At 44.3% G+C, this 19,431-nt stretch overlaps 1 protein-coding gene across 2 annotated transcripts in view; it reads left to right on the forward strand.

Moving 5' to 3' along the window:
• The window catches only part of b4galt2 (UDP-Gal:betaGlcNAc beta 1,4- galactosyltransferase, polypeptide 2), a 207,017-nt gene that overhangs the window by 107,311 nt on the left and 80,275 nt on the right, over positions 1-19,431 (forward strand). The gene's annotated exons all lie outside the window — the stretch shown is intronic.

Here is a 19,431-nt window from a genome sequence, read left to right on the forward strand (position 1 = left end):
ACATTCAAGCAAAGTACAAGAGTGGAAAGGTCTGTCTGTACGTTGTTCACTGCACTGTAATGACTGTAATTATTTCTGGAATTGTGTGATACAAAGGAGTTGCGTTTTTCTTGTTTTGTGCGACAGCCTTCGATCTCTCTGTAAATTACAGGCTCTCTGGAAGTGGGTGAGTTCAGACCAAGCGCAGTGTACAAATACATTACAGTAGGATTTCGATTTCTTTATTATTAGAATTGCTTTATTGGCAACTGTGCTGCACACAGAGGATTTTGTTCTCCACATTTAAGCCAATCCGTGCAGTGAAACACACATTTACACACTCACTACTGAACACTAGGTGGCAGTGAGCAGTGCCCGGAGTGGTGGGCAGCCCTAGCCACGGCACCTGGGGAGCAGTTGGGGGTTAGGTGCCTTGCCGAAGGGCACTTTAGTCATGACCTGCCGGCTCTGGGGAATAGAGCCAGTAACCTTCCAGATACACGCCCAATTCCCTAACCACTATGTCTTATGCAAATATTCATTCATTGATTCATTATCTGTAACCGCTCACTCACACACTCACCCAGTCACTCACACGCTCACACCTGTGGACAGTTTCACACACTCACCCAGTCACTCACACACTCACACCTGTGGACAGTGTCACACACTCACCCAGTCACTCACACACTCACACCTGTGGACAGTTTCACACACTCACCCAGTCACTCACACACTCACACCTGTGGACAGTGTCACACACTCACCCAGTCACTCACACACTCACACCTGTGGACAGTGTCACACACTCACCCAGTCACTCACACACTCACACCTGTGGACAGTTTCACACACTCACCCAGTCACTCACACACTCACACCTGTGGACAGTTTCACACACTCACCCAGTCACTCACACACTCACACCTGTGGACAGTGTCACCCAGTCACTCACACACTCACACCTGTGGACAGTTTCACACACTCACCCAGTCACTCACACACTCACACCTGTGGACAGTGTCACACACTCACCCAGTCACTCACACACTCACACCTGTGGACAGTGTCACACACTCACCCAGTCACTCACACACTCACACCTGTGGACAGTTTCACACACTCACCCAGTCACTCACACACTCACACCTGTGGACAGTTTCACACACTCACCCAGTCACTCACACACTCACACCTGTGGACAGTGTCACACACTCACCCAGTCACTCACACACTCACACCTGTGGACAGTTTCACACACTCACCCAGTCACTCACACACTCACACCTGTGGACAGTGTCACACACTCACCCAGTCACTCACACACTCACACCTGTGGACAGTGTCACACACTCACCCAGTCACTCACACACTCACACCTGTGGACAGTTTCACACACTCACACCTGTGGACAGTTTCACACACTCACCCAGTCACTCACACACTCACACCTGTGGACAGTTTCACACACTCACTCAGTCACTCACACACTCACACCTGTGGACAGTTACACACACTCACCCAGTCACTCACACACTCACACATGTGGACAGTTTCACACACTCACCCAGTCACTCACACACTCACACCTGTGGACAGTTTCACACACTCACCCAGTCACTCACACACTCACACCTGTGGACAGTTTCACACACTCACCCAGTCACTGACACACTCACACCTGTGGACAGTTTCAGACACTCACTCAGTCACTCACACACTCACACCTGTGGATAGTGTCACACACTCACCCTGTCACCCTCTGACACTGTTCTCAGTGATTTGTGAACTGGGAGATGTTATAGTCAGAGTTAAATCTAAAGGCCATGCTGTTTATTTCACTCCTTCTTCTTTTCTCTCTCCTTCCTCTATCTTTCTCTCCCCCCAAGTGATGTTTCCAGACAGTAATAGAAGAACATGGCTGGGGAATTCGTGGAGCTTTAGTGGAATAAGCTCAGAGAAAGCACAGAGTGTTAGAAGCTTATTACAAAACCCATTAGCGGAGTCCCTGAGCAGACATGGAGCGCCGGCGAAAACAGCTGGCCCTCCCCGGCCCCCTCGAACCTGGCCCCAAAATTAGATTAATATCACAAATTGGAGTCAGGAGGTACAAAACAGCCATGGATAAAGTAGAGCGCCTTCTCTTTTTTAGCCCCAGGTTTAACTCAAGTTTGACAGTGTCATGCAAATGGCTCCATTGTACTCCGTCTCTTTTCTCCCCTCCTCATCTCCCTTTTCTCGCTCACACAGAACAGGCCCTCAACAATGAGAAGTGGTACAAAAGGCATTGTGTGAACAGTGCAGTGTTTCGACCCCTCACTGAAGAGCGAGCTGCGCGCCACACCGCGATGTTTATACTAATGATGGATTTTAACGCAGCGGGATGAAAGGAAGAGTCCACCGGCTCGAGAAATAGAGGTGATGGGTAAAGTTTACACTGTGACTTGCTGAGGATGACTGAAGATAGCAATTTACCATCAGCAAATAAAAAAAAACACAAAATCCACTAAAATTATACCTTTGACTTGGAGTCAGTCCGTAATGGAAGGTGTTCAGAGGCGGCCCCTTCGTAGGCACAAGGCCAAAAGCAAAATGCAGAGCTCTATTTACGAAAATGGTACACTCTCTTCCCCCACGGACACACACACACACACACACACACTAATGGAAAACTCTACTCCTACACAGCACTAGAAACTATCTTCACCTGATCTCCAGGACTGCTGTTCTACATGATCAAGGTCTGCATTTACATACTGAGATTAAGCTTCAGAAATTATCCACAGGTGTGAGTGTGTGAGTGACTGGGTGAGTGTGTGAAACTGTCCACAGGTGTGAGTGTGAGTGGGTGAGTGTGTGAAACTGTCCACAGGTGTGAGTGTGAGTGGGCGAGTGTGTGAAACTGTCCACAGGTGTGAGTGTGAGTGGGTGAGTGTGTGAAACTGTCCACAGGTGTGAGTGTTAGTGTGTAAAACTGTCCACAGGTGTGAGTGTGAGTGGGCGAGTGTGTGAAACTGTCCACAGGTGTGAGTGTGAAAACTGTCCACAGGTGTGTGTAAAACTGTCCACAGGTGTTAGTGTGTAAAACTGTCCACAGGTGTGAGTGTTAGTGTGTAAAACTGTCCACAGGTGTGAGTGTGAGTGGGTGAGTGTGTGAAACTGTCCACAGGTGTGAGTGTGTGAAACTGTCCACAGGTGTGAGTGTGTGAAACTGTCCACAGGTGTGAGTGTGAGTGGGTAAGTGTGTGAAACTGTCCACAGATGTGAGTGTGTGAAACTGTCCACAGGTGTGAGTGTGAGTGGGTAAGTGTGTGAAACTGTCCACAGGTGTGAGTGTGTAAAACTGTCCACAGGTGTGAGTGTGAGTGGGTGAGTGTGTGAAACTGTCCACAGGTGTGAGTGTGAGTGGGTAAGTGTGTGAAACTGTCCACAGGTGTGAGTGTGTGAAACTGTCCACAGGTGTGAGTGTGAGTGGGTAAGTGTGTGAAACTGTCCACAGGTGTGAGTGTGTGAAACTGTCCACAGGTGTGAGTGTGTGAAACTGTCCACAGGTGTGAGTGTGAGTGGGTAAGTGTGTGAAACTGTCCACAGATGTGAGTGTGTGAAACTGTCCACAGGTGTGAGTGTGAGTGGGTAAGTGTGTGAAACTGTCCACAGGTGTGAGTGTGTAAAACTGTCCACAGGTGTGAGTGTGAGTGGGTGAGTGTGTGAAACTGTCCACAGGTGTGAGTGTGTGAAACTGTCCACAGGTGTGAGTGTGAGTGGGTAAGTGTGTGAAACTGTCCACAGGTGTGAGTGTGAGTGGGTGAGTGTGTAAAACTGTCCACAGGTGTGAGTGTGTGAAACTGTCCACAGGTGTGAGTGTGAGTGGGTGAGTGTGTGAAACTGTCCACAGGTGTGAGTGTGTGAAACTGTCCACAGGTGTGAGTGTGAGTGGGTGAGTGTGTGAAACTGTCCACAGGTGTGAGTGACATGGTGATTGTGTTAAATCGTCTACATATGTGAGTGTGTAAATTACTGGATGTGTGTGCGTGTGTGCGTGTGCGTGTGTGCGTGTGTGCGTGTGTGCGTGTGCGTGTGTGCGTGTGTGCGTGTGTGCGTGTGTGTGTATGTGCGTGTGCGTGTGTGTGTGCGAGTGTGACTCAGTGAATGTATGAAACTGCCCACCTGCGTGAGTGTGTGAAACTGCCCCCATTTGTGAATGACTGCATGAGTGTGTGCTGCCCTGTGATGGTCAGGTGCCAAGACCAATTGTTACTGAGCACTGCCCCTACGTGTTGTGTGTGTGTGTGAGCTAGTGTGTGTGTGTGTGAGAGCTGGTGTGTACCAGTTCCAGTACCAGTTCATCAGACCTCACAGTTACAGCGTGGTACAGTGTGTGGGGAGAAGATTTCTCAAAAATATCGTAATGTAATATTTTATACTGTCATCCATTTCTACTAAAATCCTCTCAAATCACTGATGGCAGCGTTTGTCATGGACCCATAAAGTCTCGGTGACCCACGAAGAGCTCGTATCCTGGGAACTGGACACTTCACATCGATCCGATCCAGACCCTATTGGATATTGTTTTTCTGAAGGACGCTCTGCTGTGTAAAGCCGGGACGAACCCACCACTCTTCCCCTGAATAATTCCCACCCAGCGCTCAGAGCCTCTGCCTCTGCCTCTCTCTCTCTCTCTCTCTCTCTCTCTCTCTCTCTCTCACACACACACACACACGCGCTGCGAATTTGCTTTCCTTTTCTCTCCTTCCAAGGTCCTTCATGCTTTCCATTATGCTTTCATTCTTTTCAAACCTAGCCTCAGCACAACATTATAAACAGCCTCTAAAGAACAGACACTGTGTGGCCATAACACACACACACACACACACACACACAGGGCATGATCACACTCCTCAGCCCTGGCTGTATGATAGCTTCTCCTTTTGGGAGGAAAATGACCCAGAACCCCAAAGAGGGGCTAGAGATGAGCAGGAGGCACAGAACATTAAGAGTGGGTTCATGACCCCAACCCCCCCCCCCCCCCTCCAGCCGCATTACTAATGCTTATGTAGCTGCCATGAAATCTTCACAGAAATGTTCAAGGATCTAAAAACAGAAGAAGGACAGACTCCATATTTAGTACAATTTCAGATACAAAGTGTTTCCAGACTTTTGACCGGTTGCGAACATATTAACAGTGACAGAAGAGACAGGGACTCGAGAGGGAAGTGAGACAATGTCCAAGTTTCACTGGAGGACGGACGGGCTCTTTGTCTCTGGACACTGTTCTGTGGCAGGTCTAATCCATCATTCCGACTCGGAGACCTTTCCTCGGCTGTCCACTCTCAGGAGCTCCTGGGCTGGACGCTGCGTTAACTCGGTAAAGGTCAGAATGTGGGTGTTTACATTAAAAGTGAATATTGCGCTGGAGTTAAAGGTGCGCTGGGTTGGATGGAGGCGAGCAGAGCAGGATCAGAAGGGTGTGGTGTGTAGTGACAAGTCATGTGACCAACCATGTAATACACTATGTTGTTGCTGTCCAATTAAAAACACGTATCTCCATTTTTGTGGATGTTTATTTACAACATCATTTGAACACAGCAGCTGTCCTTCACACTGTGTGAACATTTCATGACGAATCGACCAATAGAAATGCTCCTTAATTACTTCAAATACAATATCTTTACATTCACTTCCATTGAAAGTTAAGAAGGTTTTTTTTTGTCCTGTAAAGTTACTATTTTGGGAGATATATGTTTTTAATTGGACAGCTACACTGTAAAAAATTTCTTGTAAATTTTACAGTAAAATACTGGCAGCAGAGTTCCCAGCCATTTACTGTATTTTTACAGGAACACTACTGTATTTCAAATTTACAGCATATTACTGTAATTGAATAATACAATAATTTACTGTAGATACTGGGATTTACAGTAAATTCCTGGCAGCAGAGTTCCCAGCCATTTACTGCCTTTTTTACAGTGTAAGATATGTACAGTTTTTGTAGACGCCTCTTAGACTTAGTCATTCCACTGCTGCTTGTATGTTATGGCTCACGATTCAAATCTCATTTCAGATCTTATGACTCTTAAACTGGAATTTTGATTGTATTAATTTAATTTAATTTATGACTTGTTTCCGACATCAGATTTTTGATTAAAATGTGATTCTTACTTAAAGTTTTATGATTCACAACTCGATTCTTTCTTCAGATATTATATGAAGTACAACTTGATTCTTACTTAAGGTCTTATGATTCATAACTCAATTGGTATTTGGGACCTTTTGATTCAGAGCTCAATACTTACCTCACACCATAGGATTCACAATTCAATTTTTACTTGAGACTTTATGATTCATGACTCGATTCTCTTTCTAGGTCTTATGATTCACAACTCGATTCTTACTTGCAACTTTGATTCATGACTCGATTCTTATTCTAGGTCTTATGATTCACAACTCGATTCTTACTTGCCACTTTATGATTCATAACTCGATTCTCATTCTAGGTCTTATGATTCACAACTCGATTCTTACTTCAGATATTGTATGAAGCACAACTTGATTCTTACTTGTGGTCTTATGATTCATAACTCAATTTTTACTTGAGACCTTATGATTCTTAACTCGATCATTTTCACTCTGAACTGACTACCTCTGAATATAAAGACGTGTATTGCTCAGCTCTGATGTATGGCGCTGTTGTTTTGACTCTAAAGATTGTGTAGGACCACATGGGGTTAAGTTATTGATTTGGCGTCCTCCTCCACAGCCTGACCACAAAGAACACAAAAAAAACATTCCATGTATTTGACCACAATTTACAGTCTCCTTCATGTACAGTGTTTACATGGTTGTCGTCTCAGAGAGAATTCGGTCTGACGCCTAGCGTTCAATAGAGTAAAGATCCAAAGTGAGAAGCTGCTTTGAGATTAGAAGCTTTACGAGTTGATTACAGCAACAACAAGATGCTGTCATCAGTGTTGGATCAATTGTGATCATGTCACCTCCGATCACTGCACCAGGGCCGTGATGTACTGTACACACAGTACACTAGGGCTGTCCATATGTTTGTAGACACCCTTTATTATCTGGCAGTTCTGAACAGACAGTACCTCGTTATGTTCAAGGCATTTCACTCCAGATTGATTCAGGAATCGCGTTGAAAATTGAACAGGATTCATTTGAATGGACATGTCCTGAGACTTTATATATATTTTTTTATATATATTTAAAACCAGAGCTTCTGCTCCTCGCTCCTCACTGCTGTGCGCTCGGGGTCGGGGTGAACAGCGAGCGGCTCATTATCATTTCAAGGAACAGGTGCTGAAACTGGCTGCTCAGAACAGAGCTGTTTAGATGGTGGGAGAGCGCTGCTATTGGGTTTGTTTCTTAAGATGTTTTGACCAAAGCAGGTCACAGACGTTTCATTAAGAAACAGAACTGTGTTCACTAGTGAAGAAGAGTCCCTTTTAATAATCACAATGTGAAATTGTTACCCTCCCATGTCTCTCATAGATGTTGCTAAGCGAGGAGATGCTTACTTCCTCATCTCATAAGCTCTGCTTTTAATTAAATCACATCTGTTCAGTCTCATTAATAATAATGTGACATGAAACAGGAAAGCCTTTCCCTCCAGAGCTGCCCATGGCACCTCGCTGAAAAACGAAGGGCCATTTCCGCTGTTTACAGCGGCTCTGCAGCTGTTGGAGGACTGTTTGTTTGGATGTACTTGTGTAACCTTTAAGTCCTCCAAGTCCTTCATCAATAATGCACTGGAACTGGGCCACACAGGAAAATAATAATAGCACTGAAAAAGTATTATTTTTCTTTTCTTAGACATCTCCAATAAATTCCAGTCACCTCCTTGTTTCTGCACTCATCGTCTATTTAATCAGCTCCACTGACCATTCAGGAGCACTTTGTAGGACTATAATTACAGTGTAGTCCATCTGTTGCTCTGCATACTTTGTTTGCCCCCTTTCCCCTTGTTCTTCAGCGCTCAGGACCCCCACAGAGCAGGTGTGATGTGGTGGTGGATCATTCTCAGCGCTGCAGTGACACTGACGTGGTGGTGGTGTGTTAGTGTGTGTGGTGCTGGTGTAGAGTGGATCAGACACAGCAGTGCTGCTGGAGTTTTTAAACCCTGTGTCCACTCTCTGCCTGAGAGCCAATTGTGTTTAAGTGAGTGAGAGATTTCACGCCAGTACTGTGAAGGTGAATTACACTCAGCAGCAGGTAGGGGGTGCTCAGGAGACAAAAAAGTCAGTTTTACATTGTATTCCTTTAAAGGGAAGACAGATGATTCTGGGGAACCATGGCTTGTTTTCATTCAGAAGCTCCTCAACTTTTAAAGTGGAACAGTGTGTTTGAGTGTGAAATGGAACTGTTGTTTCTACGTAGCTGAAACTGTCTGTAAATTTTTATTCATTGTTTGAATTCCCACAGAAACTCATTTGTGTCTTGAGCTGTTTAGTTTTGTAGCACTTTCCCTCTGTGTTTACTTTCATGCAGTTAACGCTCTCCTGAATTTAGAGTCGGTTCCACCTTAAGTAACGTAACTGTAACAGCAAAAATAAGTCAGTGTTACCCCCCTATGGAGCAGGAATACATCAACATTTTCATTTCTTTTCATGCTTTTAAACATCTCCAGATGCCATTTCTGCCGTTTTTTTCCCCATTTACAGAGCCAGGTATGTGTAGAAACACTGGAGCATTTACCAGCATGCAAACAGACCTGAGAACTAGCAAACATTCTCTGAATTATACAAAAAGTTTTTGATCCTCTCCTCGGGTCAGTGTCTGTGAAGACTGTAGTGAGTCTTCCCTGTGTCTGAGAGGGTTTACTCCAGGTGCTTCAGTTTCCAAACCAGATGGTACAACCCCCACCCCCACCTACAGCGTCCCTCCCATTTCAGAGTGTTTGTAACCAGAGGTAGGATTAGCTGAGATTGATAGTGTTGATAAACAGAGGTGTAACTAATGTTACAGTAATGTATTCAGCTGTATCATATTAGGAATGACCATCTTTTAATATTTATATCTAGAATTTCTCATGTCTGGGAAGGTCACATAAGGACAAGGGCCAGATCAGGACAAACAATTCCTGCAAGGAATCTCTGCCATCTCCCAAACAGTTTTTTCCTGGATGGCAGATCCTGTGAGTTTGGTGTGAGTGTCGCTGCTGGGAACCAGAGGACGCTCTCTGAATGATCAAAGGTCTGTCTGCTGTGTGTGAAGGGCCACAGTTTCAGAGCTGAGGAGGTACTGATGTCTTCACATTGGGAGCGGAGTGGAGAGGCTGGGTAGAGTCCCGCCATCTGTTTATCAAATTACAGCTGTGATTCAGTGTGTTCTAAGGCTAATGGGATTGGTCATTAAAGTTCAGCATGGAGGCAACACGAGCCGTAAATCCTCCCTTAAAAAAAAAACACACACACACACCGGGTTTACACACAATCCTATTAGCTACATCAGACGGAGCGTTTCCGAAACAAAAGCCTAATTCTGTAATTGCTCGTCCTTTTCCCATCCCTGCGTCTTCCAGCGGGGGACGTTAAGGCCATAAGGCACAAAGAAGGTTAAACGGAGAGGAATCAATGTGCCATGGTTTCTACGCTGGGCAGACGTGAGTCACCTTACTGGAGTATTTACTGCCCGGCTGATCTCATTCCCTTCTAATGGACTCGCACTTTAGCAGAGCATGCTCATGTTTTACAAGAGGTCTTCAAACCTTCTCTTATCAGCCTCACGCAGATAAAAAAAGGTCACAGCTGATCACCGTGAAGGTCAAGAGAGTCATACAGGTACTCTCCCCTTGAGCGGAGATATCTTTACATCATTTAATGCTGCATCCATTTGAAAGCGATGAGTAACACGCACTAATGTTGCTAAAGGTTTCTGCTCTGAGAAAAAGGCTTTGTGCTTGATGTTGGACCATTGTTGTGAGGTTTGATGGTAGCCATATCAGTGTTCCTGAGGTCGGATACGGACGCTGCTGTCACTCCAGTTCATTCATTCAGAGTTTCGCTCCACGGTCTGGTGTTCGGGGTTTAAACTAACAAGATATAAAATGACAGCACTGTCAGAATCACTCTGGTGCTACCCTCAAGGGTACACATTCATATCTTTACTTAGGGAACATAATTGTATCTTATTCTGTTATCATTCTGGATTATTAAATGGTGTTGATTTCATACGCCCAGGACTTATGTTATTTTATCTTACACAGTTCTACAGGGTGGGCCATTTATATGGATACACTTTAATAAAATGGGAATGGTTGGTGATATTAACTTCCTGTTTGTGGCACCATAGTATATGGGAGGGGGGTGGGCTTTTTAAGATGGGTGGTGACAATGGTGGCCATTTTGAAGTCGGCCATTTTGGACCCAACTTTTGTTTTTTCAATGGGAAGAGTGTCATGTGACACATCAAACTTATTGGGAATTTCACAAGAAAAACAAAGGTGTGCTTGGTTTTAATGTAACTTTATACTTTTGTGAGTTCTTTACAAGTTTCTGACCACTTATTGTTAATGCAACCCTCTTCTCCCACTCTTCACACACTGATAGCAACACCGCAGGAGAAATGCTAGCACAGACTTTCAGTATCGGTAGTTACCCCAGATCTCAGATGATCTCATTCCCATTGTTTTTCTTGTGAAATTCCCAATAAGTTCGATGTGTCACATGACCCTCTTCCCATTGAAAAAACAAAAGTTGGGTCCAAAATGGCAGACTCCAAAATGGCCGCCATGGTCACCACCCATCTTGAAAATTTTCCCCCTCCCATATACTAATGTGCCAGACTGGGTGCACCTAAAGGCACTGAGTCACTAATTATAAGCAGCACAGAAAAGTGTACGCATATCATTTATCCTGCTAACGTCTAAGTAATATATTTACATCACATCTACCACCTCTAACCCAAAGGCACACCATTGTTCTGCTGAACAAAGGCTATTTTCCTATTAACTAAATGTGAACATGTAATTGATTTTTTTTGTTCCCTCAACTCTGTACTTTGGGCCCAGCTGGGCTGCTGCAGATAGTTACATTGAGACTATAAAGCACCAGTAGGACGCTGCCCCCCACTCCCCACCCCATCCACAACTTGGTTCTTGACCTTTTAAGTAGTGAGAAATTGAGGTCAGCTTCTGTGGCAGTCCAATTATGGCCGAGTGCTAGTCAGATTACCCGGGAAAGGTCCAGCGATGCATTGAGGAATCTCGGGCTGGCTCGATCTGATTGGGACTTCAGTCGAGAGGGAATGGATGCCCTCTACTCCAATCAATTACTCTGCATTAAAACCCGCCCAGCTCCTCGTATTCACACCAATACCGATACCATATCTATATCAGTACCGATACCATAGGTGTGTTGGAATTGGTCCAGTATTCACTATTCCCTACATGTAGTACACAGGGCACTTTTTGGGACACACCCCATTGAGCAGATACTGACGGGGCAGATTATAAACAGATTGGGTATTTCACACTACACACGATTTGTGTATGCAGCATTATATAATGTATTGACGTTTTTCATAGCTTTACTGTTTGATCCGTCCTTCACTGTGTTTACTTTCTGTGCTCTGTTCTCATTGGCTGTTGAAGGGACTCATTCAACCTTGAGTTAGTCGAGAGTTTACACTACACTTCTACGTCCAAATTTAGGTTGAAAAAAAATCAAATCTCTGATATGTGGCGACTGGTCTGAAACACGATTTAGATGCAAAAATATTTCAAATCGGGCTAAAGGTCATGTAGTGTAACCCCAGCTTGAGCCTTGACAATGTAAAAAGCTGTTGAGTGTGGCTAGACTATGTCTTCCTACTTGTACTTGTTACGGTATTGTGGAAATATTTATTTTTCATGGCTCTGAAACTTAAATTTTTTTATGTGCTGTAAATAAAGAAGTAAATAAATAAATAAAAAAGCTTAGTCAAGATTATTAGATCTTATTAGCGATACAGGACACTGCTTTAACCAAATAAACTCGGTACTCGGTATCAGCCAATACTTGAACATAAAATATTGTATCGTATCAGAAATGAAAAAGTGGTATCGGTGCATCCCCAAAATAAATCACCAGTAGTTTCTTCATATTTGGAGGTATTGCGAATGTGTACTACACATTTATTAACAACCATTATTATACAGTGGGATACTGATGGAAATTCAGATGTCTGTGATTCACTAGAACCACTGCCGTACAAACTGTGGTGCACGCTTAACAAACCTCATCTGGTGTAGTTTCATTTGACTGCAACATGGATGACCTTTAGCTGATGTCTTCTCTGCTTTGTTCCATGGGAACTGTGAATTTTAAATTATGAATTTATGTTTCACCATCTTTACATGAGCTCTGAGCCTATGATTATACAATAGAGAGTTTCAGTTTTGAAACATGGTTACATCAGGTTTAAACACACACAGGTCGGAGTTCCCCTCGTCAGGGGTTCCCACCTTTGGGGTTTCTGGGACTCAGGAGTCACTCTGAGTCTGGGGGTTGGGAGGAGGCTGGATGTAACCCGTGACGTAACCAAATCTCCCATGATGAACAGCAGAATGCTAATGTGGGTTGATGTCAGTTATGTTGGCCTAAATAAAGCTCTGACCCTTACACTGTGTGAATGTCAGTTTCTAATAACAATCATCGCCTGGAGCTTGTGTGTTACAGTGATTTCACTCCACTTCACGTCATTGAAATTTTGGCTGCAACCGATGGGGCTGCGTTACGAAAACCTTCCCTACTCCTCACATTCACAGCCAGGGAAAGACATTGTTTCATACTTCATTTGAAATGCAGAAATATGTGAGTGGCACGTGCTAAGACCGCTGCTAATCACCACTTCTTGCACAATAATGTTGACATTTTTGACTCCAGAGCAGCGCTGTCAGTGAAGTGCACCTCATTCTCCAATGTGGCAAGGACAGAGCCTTGAATACTCACTGCATTTGCATGTTTATTAATGCCGGACTTATTGCCGAACGACGTTCACCTGAATTAGCATTCTGTCACATTAGCATTCCGTGTCTGGTCCAGGTAGTTTTACCTCCTTGCGGCTGAGTTTGCAAGCTGTGTTGATTTGCATTGAGCCAGGCCCATTTCCAGGGACCATGCATGGGTTGACCAAACAGACCCCTGCTGTTCATTACGTATGAGCTAGACGTCGATTGGCATGGTCCAGGCTTCTGGAGGACTACTCTGAATCATTAATCAAACCGTTCTCCTCACTCCGAAGTTGCGCAGTTGCACTCGGGGCAGATGTTTGGGAGATAATGAGTCGGGAACACGCTTGATCACGTTCCAGCGACGTGTCCTCAGGGCTTTCGCCTCATTTGCATAGGTTCGAGTGTGAATCTCTTATTTGACGTTGTCCTGTTGGTGCTGACTGCCAAAACAACACTCAACACGGGTGAACACTTTGTGTGATAAGCAGGTCTGTGAAAACAAAATGCCATCTGCTCATGGTTCGGGAGCGATGGAGGCTGCTCAGAGTGGTGGTCACAGTGGTGGTCACTGCCTCTTGCTGTATCAGCCAGTTTGGCACAGGACACAATGTGTTTTCCATAATCTTTCAAGATGTTTCAATTCAAAGCTTAAACTAATTTCTCTGTTAAACTGTTATGATCGTTGAATGGATGCCAGTTGTGAGTTGGAACTGGACATATTATGAAAAACTCACTTATTCACTGCTGGATCCCACCAACACACACACTGTGAAACAAGACCACCCTGTCAGTTTTCTTTGGAGTGCCTATGTCTGATAACGTGGGATAAAATTAGCCGTTCTCTTCAGACGTCAAGTACAGAGACTTACAATTGCTATACTTTAAATGATGTGGGAAAACAAAATGTTGTGAGGCACTACAAGAGTTCAGGTCCTTTTCCTTTTGAGATAGCATCAGTGAGGGCTTTGTGGAGGTAACCCTACGCCCATGGAGTTATGGAGAATCATTGAGATTAGACCACATTTATGGCAAGTAGCATGCTCTCTTATCCAGAGCTATGTACATGTGAGCTTTGTTTTCCACTCAGAAAATGTATTCTAGCCACCACAAAACAGGTCTGTGTCCCAACTAGCCTTGGGCTAAGATACACCAGATACAGCAGTCAGTACTCATACCTACAAACCTAGAAACCTAGATATGTAAAATGTGAGAAACAACTGAGCTGTAAGTGATCTTAGTGATCCTCTACAGCAAGCCTCAGCTGAGCAAACTGCTTCAGGCAGGTCGTAATGCTTCAATAGATCAACAAGATATGACACGGTGAGGCCATTAAGAGCTTTAAATGTCAAAAGCAAGTCTTTGTGGTCCGTGTGGAACCCAACGGGACAACTACATTATGCAAGTCCCTTCTTTACCCGGTGAGCACAAACAATGCAGCATTGTGCTGGAATTTCTTGGGTTTTACTTCATAATGTTCAGCAGGTAATGTTTTTTCACTTATTGGCAAGAGCTGGGTTTCTCTCTGTTTCTGGCCTTCTCTCCACTGTCTCTGTTGGTACACTGTTACAGTAGTAGGTACATGTTTTTTTGTGGAGGTACTGTATTCACTATACATTTGCAGAGCCATTTGCTGAGTGTTGCTTTGACAGAATCTTTGGCTCATGGAAAATATACCATTACTCCACTTTTTTGACCTGACAGCGAGTTCAATTTAATAGCCACTGATGTCTTGACACGTGTACACATGCACACCGGCTCGGAGACAAAGTGGGGGATGATTACTTTCTCTGTGCTTCAAGAAAAGACAAGATAAGAACTGGAGGTTTTGAAGAGCTCGGCTTCTCAGCTCATGCTTGGAGTAGAACACTTAACCACTTGACAGGCCAATTGTGGTACTTCTGTTAATGCAATGGCTGTTAGTTACTGTTGGGGGTGGTGGGGTGGGGGTGCAGTTATGCTCCTCTCCCAGGATCAGATTATGTTGAATATAGGGCCAATTTTAGTTGAACGCTAGGATTTCTGAAACTTGGGAAGGCAAAAACTGGGAAACAACAGCCAGAAGGATCAGGTTGGCCTTGCCCTTGAGCACAGGAGCACACTGTATTCTGTGGAACCCGAACTTGAGGAAACAGGGTTGGGCTTGTTTGGCGTTATTTTTGTGCCGCAATTCTGCATGATGTCTGAGATACACCCACATACACACAGAACTCCCTGCTTTATCCTCTCTCATTCTCTTGCGTTCAGTGCCTTACTGTTGCTCGCTCCAAATTCCTGATCTGCACTTCAGCCTTCACGAAGTGCCTGTTTCAGCCAATCAAAATCTACAAATGCTGGAATTAAGTAGACTAGCACAAAGTCTGCTTTTAAAATGGTATTATAGCACATTCAAGCCGCCTTCCTGAATTACAGTCTGCTTATGCTTTCTTAAATAAACTGTATAAAAAAATACCACAAATAGTATTTAGTATGTCAGTCCTCTCTAATTACCACACGTAGTTCTTGATATTCACAGCTGCCTTGCAAGCTAATTGGTTATTGACTGAAATATGGATTTCACAAGAATTAATCAAAAATAATTTTGTGATTAAAGACTAATTATGTGTGGCTGCAAAGAGCTGCTTTGCTGTGGTCTTCAAACAACCTTCAGGTTCTGACAGGATGTCAAGCCATCACGTCAGATATCACACCTGTCATTTGTGGTTTCTGATTGGCTGAATATGAGGCACTTTGTGAAGGCTGTGGGGTGAGGTGAGTGCAGATCAGGGCTGTGGGGTGAAAAACATTGAGACACTGAGAGGGGGTTTCTGTGTGTATGTTGGTAATAAAAAACACATCTGTATGTTCATAAAAATTAAAAATCCCTTGCTTGATAAATTTGTATACAGTTAACGTGTGTGCTAAAGAACTTTCTTGTTCACTCAAAATGTCTACACCCTAGTGCAGAATATATAATATAACTACATATATAATGGCATTGCCTTGCCCCTAAGCAAGGGGATGCTTCACAGCTTGAGGAATCTCAAAGCACAGTCCCAAGGGACAAAAAATCAAATTGCCAGAGGTGGTATATGAATAAGTTTTGCTTGGCATCTTGTACCGATGCCATACCGTCTGAGTGAACACAGTTCATATACCACCTCTGGTGAGTTGATAGTTGTCCCTTGGGCTTACAGGTTGGATTCTGCAGGGTGTGAAGCATTCCCTCGCTTAAGGGCAAGCCAGCCCTGTTCCTGCAGATTGGAGTTTCCCCTCGCCAGGTGTTCCCGCTTTCAGGTTCCCAGAATTCAGACTTTCTCTTGGGGCTCTTGTGTGGTCAAGTATAATATCTTTATTTTTGGCGTAAGTGGGAAATATACTTTTTATAATCTAAATACATTTGATTACTACCATTTGATGTTCAACGATTTAAGCTGTTTGTCACCTGCCTCTTGGATAGGGGGTGTCCATGAGCTCCTGACATCGGAAGCTTAACTGAATTCAACCCTGGGGATACAGTTTTATCAGCCGGCACTTGTTTTGGAAGTTAATCTGGTTTTGACTCTGTTTACAAGACAGTGGTGACCCATAAGGGGCTTTTATCCCTGGTATTAAAAAGAGAATATCACTGTCTGGAGACACATGATCTCATAACCATCCGGTACAGCACATTTACTGATATTAAAAAGGCATCTGCAGGTCTGCGGTGTGAGCAGATTTTCTCTTTCTGCTGGCGGTGCGTCTTTAGGCACCTCAGGACCCCTGTCCAACCCTAGATCAGGGGTGCATCTCAATCCCAGCTGACAACAGATGTTCAGAATTTTTATTGTTGTCGATGCATTATTCAGGAAGCAGGAGGGCTCCAGGTGTGTTTAGGCACCATTGTTTAATCTCAGTGTATATGATTGATTATGAATGATTGGATGAATTAACTGATTCATTCATTCGTTCATTCATTCATTTAACTTCTGTAAGCCCGATAGGTGAAAGTGGGTCCAGAGCTTACCCAGGACAAAACCTGTAGAGAATGCCAGTCCATTTCAGAGCATCACACACAGTCACTCTCATTCTTATACATGTGGACAATTTCCAACACTCACCCAGTCACACACACTCACACCTGTGGGCAGTTTCATGCTCTCACCCTGTCATTCCCACACACACACACACCTGACATTTGCAAGGGTCATACCTTTCGTATTGGCATAGGATTTTTCAGCTTATCACGTACTGAGCGCTGAAGTCATCTCCTCTGACATTTCCCCTTAATGGCGGAACACTGGCTGCTATTTTAACAACACTCGTGACCCTGTTAGACAGCAAGGAGAGCTCAGCTTTCACCCTGAAATATCACGCTCTCATCTCGCTGCCTGTTGTACCTGGAGAATGTCTGTCAAAGGAGTGGCTGATTTATGGGGCTCTTTATGCAGTGAGACTCTTACCTGGAATCCCCTCCAGTTGACGGCTGAGTGGGGGTTAATCAGACGCTGATGAGGCACTACCTGTACGGATTAGAACGAAAAGGAGGCCAGCCGGCTAATTACACTTCATTAGCATTCCTCTCTTGCCTCTTCACAGCTAGCACTGCGCTCAGAATTCACTCCCTGTGTAATCATACCAAGCTGCTCCATGCCTAGTTATTAACTTTAGAAATTCCCTTCAAGGCATGTCTGCATCTTCTTGTCAAAGCAAACTGTCCACTTGCTAATTCCTTTATTCATTCATTCATCTCCTATAACTGCTTCATCCCAATTCTCGTTGTGGTGAGCCTGGAGCTTACCAGGAACCTCAGTTCCATCACAGGAAAATGAACACACTCACAGGAAATCATTCACACGCTCACACTTGTGGATAATTTCACACACATTTACCCAGACACTCACACACCTATGGACTGTTTCAAATGCTCAACCAGTCGCTCACAACTCACCTCTTAACAGTTTCGCACACTCATTTAGCCACTCATACTCACACCTGTGGAATTTTTTTTTCTATGCAATGCAAGGTTTGTGTTGTGGTTGTTTAAGTTTGGAGAACGCACAAGACAAGTACACACGTTTTTGAATGTTTGTGGGAAAACTGCATTTCAGTCATAAAATTGTGTGTATGCATGAATATTATTTTGTTATTTGCATTTACATATTTTCATAACCAGTAACCTTCATGTAGCGTTCTCAGAACATTGCATCAGGATGCTGTAAACCACTTCGGTCCACTCTTTTCCATCCTGGGCAGTAAATCAACTGACTCTCATAACTTGCAGTGTTTTTCCATCTGTAGCATAACGAGCCCTTTCAAACTTAATGCAGCACGTAAAGCTTACAAGTGCAGAGGGACTTGAAATAGATTTTCTCAGAGCAGCCTCTTTAGCCAGAGGGTTGTGTCCTTAAGGGTACTGTATGTCCTAGTGTCTTACACGATGGCCATTGTTATTCATTAAAGAAGCTGCACAACAAATAGAAGCTTTTGATGGAACAGAGAGGATGCTGAGTAGCTCTGTAGGCCCCTGTGTTGTCAAGCTTTTAATAAAAGCACTTATGATGGGCTTTGTCTTTTGATGCTCTTTTGTATAAAGGCTTATATCCCATTCATTTGTGCAGACACTGATAGACAGGCTTCTACTTTGTGGGCATCTAACAGAAGGTTCCTGTGGAATGAACACATGCCTTAGCATAGTTTTAGAAACCCTAGACCTTTGCTTTTTGATACTGGAAAGTCAGAATGAAATTAGAAGGGTACACGTGCAATAGTATGGCAACTATTAGTCTCTAAAGGTTTTATGTAGCATAGCATGTGTACCCCTGGCTTTGCATGCTGTTGCTGGAAAGTCAGAATGAAAATATCAAGACCTCATCCCATTGTCTCCTGTCCCCTGGGTTATGTAGAGTGCATAGCCTCATTCACAAGAAGCATGAAGTTCCTGCCTCTCTGCCGGGAGCAGCCTGGGCTGGAGCAGTAACTCACACTGACAGAGTGACATGGAGGATCCCCGGCTCTGGATTATGGCTCAGCAGCGGGTGCTCAGTCACCACTAATTCAACCTGATTGCAGCAACTCTGCACATGATTCATTCCAGCGCCCTCCTCAGGGCTCCAGATCTCTCCTGGTGCCAGTTTCTCTCAGTCCAGCCAGGACGATAGCAGGGAAGGAGCACGAAAAGTTGCTGTCCCTTTGCCCCTTATCTTAAAATGGGTCGCAGGGATGCAAACTGGCAGCCTCCACCTGCTCCCGAAGCTCTGAGAGCTGTCCATCCTGCTGAGCTGATACATGGGAATAATCAGCACAGGCAGGTTTAGGAGGGCTTGTCTTCCACTGCTGGGCTTGATTGATAGATGGCGGTCCTCTGTGTGATGGATACAATCAACATGAAACTTCTTGCCAGATGACTCTGACCTACGCTGGAATTTTTGTGCAATTTGCCTTGCCCTTTGTGCCTGTTAGTTAAAAAGCAAGAGGATTGCCTCATGGAAGTTTCCCAGGCCTTGGTAAGGTCAGACAGGGACAATCTCAACCTCTGCATGCAGCTGCACATA

Source organism: Hoplias malabaricus, chromosome 9 (genome assembly GCF_029633855.1).
Source record: "Hoplias malabaricus isolate fHopMal1 chromosome 9, fHopMal1.hap1, whole genome shotgun sequence".
NCBI lineage: Eukaryota > Metazoa > Chordata > Actinopteri > Characiformes > Erythrinidae > Hoplias > Hoplias malabaricus.